Here is a 7196-nt window from a genome sequence, read left to right on the forward strand (position 1 = left end):
CATAAACGTGAATCAATGAAGTAACCAGGATACAGATTAATCAAACATATAAATGTACAGTGTTTCATATTTACATGTAAAAGTATAGAGTGTGCTACAATAGAAATGCCCAAAGGAAGAACAATACAGAATAATGACAATATTCATAAATAATTAGATATATTTTTGACATTTCCAAAAGAAACTTGCTTAAGTTGCTCTTTTGTAGCTAAATTGCTCACGGGACAAATGGGTCAAAGCCCTGAGGCCTTAAATAACATGCCAATGACCAACCATCTATTTTTCTTGTCTCCATCCATCCCAGAATATTTTGGGTGAGATGCAACGTTCACCCTAGACACCATCTACCTCAGGTCACCGACTGACAAACACATTCCCACCTATAGGTGCGTGTGCCCCAGAAGTAAACAGGTCATCTGAGTCGCATGTCTTTAGATTGTGGGAGGAAACAGCAGCACCGGGACGAAATTCACATCTATAGTGAAAACCTGAACCCAGGAGCTTTAAAAACAAAGCCATTTAAGGGTTGAACAAATGTAGTTGTGATGTTACAGTTTTGTGAAGTTATTTATTCAAACAATAATAACATAATGGTTTATATGACAGGATGAGCACTGCACTTGCTGGGTGGTACATTCAGCAGATGTGACCGGACTTTTTACCTGTCTACAATTCCACTCGTTACCTGAATTTGGGCACGGTCATACATATGTTAATGTTAAGCCAATATCGGGAGTCATATTCACCAAAGATGAACTTCAAATGAAGCCATGTTACAATTTGCTTTTCCACAGGAAGTAAATGTTTTACTTGATCCTACATATTGGAAGTGAACAGAAGGCAAAGGTTCACCACTGAAACATATGTATGTGTGTGACCAGGCCCTTTACCTCCCTCACCTGATCTTCAGCACTGTAGCCATGCAGGCTGACAGAGAGTCCCAGCTCCATTGAACCCAGGATTCCTCCAACCCTGAACAGCAATGCCTTTATGCACTTCTGTAACGATACAATCCTAACCTTTTGAAATAAAATCCACCATCTCCTGCCCTCAATTGATGAGCATAGATCATCAAGCACAGAAATCTCAGGAGCAACTGAGAAAATCCTGTTAGCTGACCTCAATTATCTCATCGTCTAAACCCCAAACTTGTATCTTAGATCCCATTCCAACAAAGTTACTTCAAGAAAGTCTGCCCTTAATAAATAGTACTTTACTGAATACAATCAATCTATCGTCAAAGCTCTCGCCCAAGGGTGTGCAGTAGCATCGCTAGTTCCGGTAGCAACGTTTGAAGAAGTGGTCACCAGTTACTTCAATTGTATTGGATTTGGCTGCAACGCTGTTTACCCCTGAAACTCCACAAGTTTTGTGTGAACACTTCACCCACCCTTCCATCTGCATAGTGGTGAGTAGATAATGAGTGAATTTTCACCTTTGGGTGAACTATTCCCTTAATGTCTCATCAATACATGTTTCTGACTTGACTTCTTCCTCGGAGTCCTTGTGCTATATTGTTTGTAAATCTAAGATCGCTGCTTCGGCCACATCGGGGATCGTGATGGTGGCTCGTAGATTGTGATCTTGGACCATAGATCATGACGGTGGATCACGAATCAGAGAATTTGATGGTGGATCGTGATCATGGTGGCAGCAGATCCTGGATCGCAATGGTGGATTGTGGATCCTGATCGTGGATAGAGATGGTGAATTGTGGATCGTGCTGGTGGATCATGAAAGACTGCTTGATACACAATATACCTACTCACATATTTTACCATTACCGGCAATAACTCCTCCATTTCAATTGTCATTGTTGCTCCCTTCATCTCTATCAGACATTTTCACATGTATAAATACTTTAAACATCGACACACCTTTCCATTCTGTTAAAAACTGTTTCTTCTAATCAATGTTGTAAATATTGTAATTTTGTTGATGTGTTTAGCAAACATCCGTCCTGAACGAGGGATCCCTCACATGTGTTCTCTATAAATTAATTTAGCTTCTGAATTAAAGCTTTATAATGTTTACAGGAGCAGGGGTACATGCCTACATTGTTGTTAGGTCTATTAAACACTAGGTGGCAGCAGTCTTAAATCTGGGTGCTGTAAAGTTCCAACTGTGTAATTCTCATTCCACAATCTAAGATAAGATTCATTTAATCCATCAAAATTTATTTTCTGAAGGGACTTGTCACTTCATGTTCTGGGCTGACTTTGAAAGCATCTTAAAACAAGCAGGAACTGAAAATAGGTCTAAATAAAAAATATTTTCACCTATAGACAAATTTGCTTGTTGAGGCAAACAATTGTTAATTGTTTGGATCCTCCACCCAGATCCTCCACTATATAGGGACAGCAAACAGAACAAAACACCACCTGACACTCACATGGTTTGTCTCACATAAAAAGTGAAAAGCATCCTTGAGTGGACTAAAAGCTGTGCCAAGCTCTGTATTTAAAACCCTCCCTGGCTTGTCCTCTGGGTTTTGTGGTGGGCTTCAGAATAAAGTGTTGTGCTGATCTGGTGCTCTCCGGAGCATGAGGCCAAGTCTCTGAGGAGCAGCCTCCCATCTGTTAGACTAACATGAGTAACATTACAGCCACATCTTTTTTCTGCAGCTCGCCTTTCCCCCCCAACATGCAATCTGTAACTGTTTCTGTTTCTATCAACTGAATTAAGTAAGTAACAGATGGAAAGAAGATGCACATTGAAAAGTTGGCCTTTCCCTACACGCTCCTAATTCTGAAAAGTCATGACTTCATGCTATAAATCTGCCATTGATTATACGCTCTATAACATTCCTTTACCCCATGTGTTTTGTAAACATATAACGTCAGTGTATTTACACACAGTCAATGGTCTGTATCAACCCATTGTAGGACTTGATTGCTGTTTGTTGTGGTACACACACACACACTATCATAAAACATTATGACAAAAAAAAATCCATTGAGCTGACTAAACATGCATATCAATACTGCACATACTACAATTTGCATAGAGTGTTAGCGGAAGTGATTTGAGACTGTTAACAGATCAATATCAACTAAAAATCTGGGCATATATATTGCTTCCTAGTATATATACAGTATATATTCTAGGGCATATATACCATACATTAACGTGAATAAAAGCAAACAATGAACTGTAATAAAAAAAGACGATAGGGACCTACAGTATAAGATTGTTATGATATTAATACCACTGATGATTTGTGTCACGATTTAATTTGTCATTGTGTGGATTTTAAATTTAAGATTTACACTTATATATGTATGCCACAGGGGTGCATCCAATGAGTGATTGTTGATAGCACCTATCTACCTTTTCCAGTAGAAGTTAATGTCAGTGTGTTTTCATCTTTGAGGTTGTGGATTCTGTTTTGCTGCAGTCTTTTGTTATTTGCTGCTTTAATTTGTGAGTTGTTTGTTTTCCAGCATTTCCTCTTTTCACACAAGCTCAGTACAAATTATTTATCAGCTTTGTCTAACTAACCAACACTTAGACCAAATTATGATCCTAAAACTGAGGCTACATCCATATTTCTTCTTTTTTTGTTTGTAAATGTATCAACTCTGCTCCAGATACGACTGGCGCCGCTACAACAGAGGAGTTTGGGCACGCTGCTGTGCGATGTTTTAGTTTGTAAACTCTGGGGCTGAGTTTTAGTGTAGACGAACCGAACAGTGTCACTGGGCCTTAAGCCTCGGCTACCAGTGTAGAATGTAAGCGTTGCTGACCCTGTTGTCTTTGCTAACAGCTGTTGTGCAGTTAAATTCTGTATTTAACAATTAGCAATGCTAAACCTGGACTGGCAAGTGCATTTCCAGTGTGTGATCACATGATACTTGTTTTTTAAGCGTTTTAGTAGGTAGCCAAAACGCTCATGCGCACAGAGATAGTTTTAGTTTGAAAATGCCGTTTTAAATCAGTCCTCAGGAATAAATCTGTGAAGTGTGACAAAAAAATGTTCATTGGTCGCATCAGTTCGCCAAACATTAAGTTAGTGTGTCTCTGTGTTTGATCAAGTCGCGTTGCTTCCTCATTTCATCTCCTCTGAGGAGTTCACACTCACACACGAGCCCCGGGCTGGCCCTAGCTGCCCCTGATTACTCACACATTGACACACGGACAGTGAAGCAGAGATGACAGATGTTTAACAGTGGCGACAAAAAGTGTGAAGACAGGATTTCCACAACGGACTGCCAACACCAAACGATTAGCGCCACTGCTTCAGGATCCGAGCAGAAGCAGTGCTTGGGTTGTACCGTGTCAGAGTCTCCTCCCTCTACACTCCTGCTGATCTGCGCTCACTTTACACTTTAACAATAATCACCAGCACCAATCACAAGTTATTAGGACCTTAACAGAACTGAAGTTTACGTTGTGTTTGTTTGATTCACTCCATGGTTTATGAGACACGCATTTAGGAGCAATTTTTGTTTAAAGAGACAGAGAGTCAATTGTATCTATTGTTTTGGTTGTGTGTGGTTTATTTTTTATTTATTTAGGATATTTTTATTTCTTATTAAAATGTCAGACTAAATATTATTTAGACTTAAGTTCATTGCTCTTTGTAAGGGTGTACTTGCATGATTATGCTATAATATTATCATTATATCAGTGGTTTAAAACACAGACAATAATATCATTTATCGCAACAAAATTTGTTATTGTTACAGGCCTACCTTAAAACCTTTTTAATAATGCACCAAGTTAGAGGTTTTCTATCACAGTCTACAGCTTTGGTTCTCTGAGAATTCTTTTCACATCGAGACAAGATTGGTTTTGCACAATGAAATGTCCTTAACTGAATCGATATTTATTTGAATCAAAAATCGAATAGAATTAAGACCTTGTGAATTGGAATCTAATCGATTTGGGAAATCAGTGGCGATACCCAGCCCTCAAGAAATTACCAATATATATGGGAACTGTCAAGATATAATAGATGTATCATTGTGCTGCTAAAAGGTGCGGTGAAACATTTTTGGGTGCACCTAAATTATGTGTAAAACCAATGTAAAAAGTTAGTCTGGAGCCCTGAGCCTAAAAACAAGCTTTGACCATGATCCCCACAGCTGAAGAGAGAACCCCCCCCCCCCCCCCCCCCCCCCCCCCACACACACACATGCTTTCTTCCCACATCACCCTTTTACAGCACGTCCGCTCAAAGCTCTTTTTAACTGCAGTGTCATGAAATATTAGCTGCCTACTCAGCAGTCATTCTCATCATAATCAATTCAGATCTACTGCTGAGCAGTAATTGAGTATGTGTGTTTTTTCCCTCTCATTGAGTCAGGAGGTTTATCTGCCCACAGAGGGGCATCATCTGCAATAATCTACTAAGGAATTTATTACTTTAGTTTGTCCTTAGTTAACAAGATTTGGAAAGCCCGGATTACCTGTAGTATTAGTGATTGTGTTCATATTTTGAGCATTTTGTAAAACAGGAAAAAGCTTCCTCTTCCTTTTCCTCTTGTCTGCTTTTCCTTGTTGATGTGAGTTGTGTTAAGTTATTTATTTTCAACACAACAGTTATTCGTGATATACAGACACTGCAGGACAGACTAACACATTGAATTAAAAAACGAATCACTTCGTATGTTTTACATAATGACTCTAAACACAGCTGAAGACCCAGAGGTCAAATACCTGAAACCTCCAACTATTTAGATAGTAATGAGGAAGCCCTGTGCATGAGAGGGGAAATGTCTTCAACAAACACAAACAAGTCCAGTTGCCTCTGTACTGTACACAGGTACAGCTCCTGAAGATCAACTTTACAAAGTAATTCACATTAAAGCCAAGGAATCTGCACCTGAAAAACTGAACTGCACTGATTATATGTGGCACCTGTTTCCTTTATCCTCGACTGTTAATGATCCTGCTCAGCTCTCTATCAAAAAGTCAATGAAGAATGTGGAGATCTCAGGACACTACTGGCAATACACACTAGGACACACTATTTGTTAACTTATTTCATTTTAATGATGTAGTGTTTCCTGTGGTTTCTTTTTTTGGCCCTGTTGCCCCAGATTCTGTAAATCACACAAAACAAAACAAAGAAACAATGATAATCTCTTCATTTAAAAAGTGAATACACTTTACAATGTTTACATTCCCTGTTTGAAACAGCTGTTAATTAACTTATTACACTCTTGCTCAAACGTCTGTCACTGGTAATGAAACAGCAATTAACCACTTCCCCTCACTAACAGTCTTAAACAGACACAGCTGCTATATTAGCAGATTTGTGTTGTTGGTTGATGTTTTTCCAACAATGTCAGTTGACACACAAATATATCACATTCAATTTTTTCCTCATATCTTGCAATAAACTTGATGTATTTGCTCATCTCAGTCCTTGCATTGCCCATTCCACTGTAGTCACACCAGCTCTTAATGGCCTCAAAGCCATGAATATTAGATACACTTCCCTTCACCCCACAGTGCAAATGTGATGAACCAGCCTGATGTGGCTGTGAGGATACAAACACAATCCTGCGCGAGTATCTGTCGGGGTTTCAGACAAACAAAGACTGTGGTTTCAACACAATGTGTGAAAAGGTCCTGCAAGCACATGAAAAAAAACTTTTCAGCACATTGACAGGCAATAATGATATTTTGCACAATATTATGTGGCAGTTTTTCTCTCAGTTGTTGCTGTTTGTTAGTCAGGCTTTTATGTTTTAGTGGAGGCATGTTTTTCAGTCATGTAATGATTGCGGATATTCTCCTGAGTGAGATTAGCCTCAATATGAGCATAGTAACACAGTTGATGGGTTACAACCCATTATGTCTGGGAGAGAGACAAAGAGAGAGAGAGAGAGAGAGAGAGAGTGAGAGGTGAGGGAGGGAAAGGAGGGTGTGACGGAGACACAAGCAAAGAGCAGAGGGAGTCATCCTCTCGGTTTTAAGTTAAGATCTTCAGCTCCCTCTCCTCTCTCTTTCATCACGGTGCTGATCGTCACTGGACCAGCACATCTATCCCGTTGTTTGACTGTGTTTTCACTGCTGTATTGGAGGATGCTTTGACTGCATCTGCACACGTTCTTCTTCAGAGACATGTGTGGGCAGGTTGGAGTTTCCCTCCACACTGCTGAGACATTCCCAGATTTGTGCACACATCTGGAGGACAGTAGTATCTGAAGGAGCTGCGTGGGTGTCTCTGACACAGAGGAGGAGAC

Source organism: Hippoglossus hippoglossus, chromosome 7 (genome assembly GCF_009819705.1).
Source record: "Hippoglossus hippoglossus isolate fHipHip1 chromosome 7, fHipHip1.pri, whole genome shotgun sequence".
Classification (NCBI taxonomy): Eukaryota; Metazoa; Chordata; class Actinopteri; order Pleuronectiformes; family Pleuronectidae; genus Hippoglossus; species Hippoglossus hippoglossus.